The sequence below is a fragment of the Branchiostoma lanceolatum genome, chromosome 2 (assembly GCF_035083965.1).
Source record: "Branchiostoma lanceolatum isolate klBraLanc5 chromosome 2, klBraLanc5.hap2, whole genome shotgun sequence".
Classification (NCBI taxonomy): domain Eukaryota; kingdom Metazoa; phylum Chordata; class Leptocardii; order Amphioxiformes; family Branchiostomatidae; genus Branchiostoma; species Branchiostoma lanceolatum.
In genome coordinates, this window is record NC_089723.1 from 35,570,704 (window position 1) to 35,572,301 (window position 1,598).

Genomic DNA, 1,598 nt, shown 5'->3' on the forward strand with positions numbered 1-1,598 from the left:
AAAAGACAAGACTGTTTTAGGCATCAAACTCCTGGTCAAACCCCAAAAGCTTAGATTGCATTCCGTAGCAGTGGTTATTAGTCACTTGTGTCATTTGTCACCACCTGTGCTTTTCTTACTGTTGCAATAATTTTTGTCAAGCAGAGTGATATGAATCTAGTAGGAGTGAACAATTTGCAGTACTTACAGGGGTGTGTAAGCTTCTTAAATTTCCTAGCATATAAAGAGGGCATCATTTTTGGAAGATAAAAAAAAGCATGGAAAGGAGTAGTACTCAGATGAATACGGAAAAAACGTTGGTTTTTGACATTGAAATATCCAATACGTCATCTTATGTCGAATATGTCACAAAGCGTTCGGGACACTCCATGGCCAATTCCTTTTTTAGCGCCAAATAAACACCAAAGTCATTTCCTGACCAGAAGATCTGACATCATATGTGGTTTTGTAACCGATCAAACGTCCCCAGTTCGGAACAGCAGTTCCATGTACATCAGCAGTACAAAACTCCCGAGAGGCAACGCGCCCTTCTGAGGTACGGGAGGAATGAACGGACAAAGCCATGTGAGTTCAAACCCTTCTTATATTCTCATAAGCACTTTCAAAAATTACATTGCTCACGGCGTTACAGTTAGTTAACGCTTTGGCTCGATGGTTACATGTCCTTATAACTGATTTAAAAGCAAGTGATTCTTGTCAAAGTTGGTTACACTTCCCATATGGTGACATTGTTCCACATCTACCCACACGCCGTGTTTGTAAGTGACGAACACACGAGATACATGTAGCCGTTACAGAATGTCATATATTCATGTTAGGTAGTATATATCCAGCATGTTGTTTCACGTTGTCCCATGTCATGAACTTGGACTATATACAGCAGTATCCACTAAAAGTTTGGTATTCAAATTAGATTCGTGCACATATCTAGTGGACCGCATGCATTTTATCAGCACGCACTTTTTACATCATTTTGTTGGTATGTGTGCTCTCAAATCCTCTATGTATGTAAGAATCAGTTGGATAGAAAGAATACACTATCTCTATCACCACAACACAGCAATGACAACACTATGTTCCATTTTCCATCTATAAAACATCATTACCTCCTATAACAAAAACTACTTTGTTACACATACATAATTGACAAACATGTTTAGAAGCATATGCATGGCAATTTAGAAGTTATGTTATTTGATAATCTTCTCAGTTTGAAATGAATAGCCTTTGAGATTTGGACGGAAGTTCAGCTTTCTTCGGAGCATTTCTGTGGTCGGGACTGTGACGTCATCGCTTCCTGACTACGGCCCAGGATTACGTCATCGCTTCCTGAGTACGGCTCAGGATTGATCCGTGCTATGTTTTGACTGTGTAATTTCTTATCGTACGCCTGCGTATCTAAGAAATTATGGCGATGACTATGTCGCGTTCCCAGACACTGACACCTCCCTCTTTACACCAACAGTCCCCTTGGCCACGGCATAAATGATACGCTGCTAAGAATGTAAGGAAGCAAACGTGCTGCTAGTACGCTAGATATATATAATAAAAAGCATGCGGTGTTTTCATAGTTTGTATCTTCGCTAAGGATGTTCTAA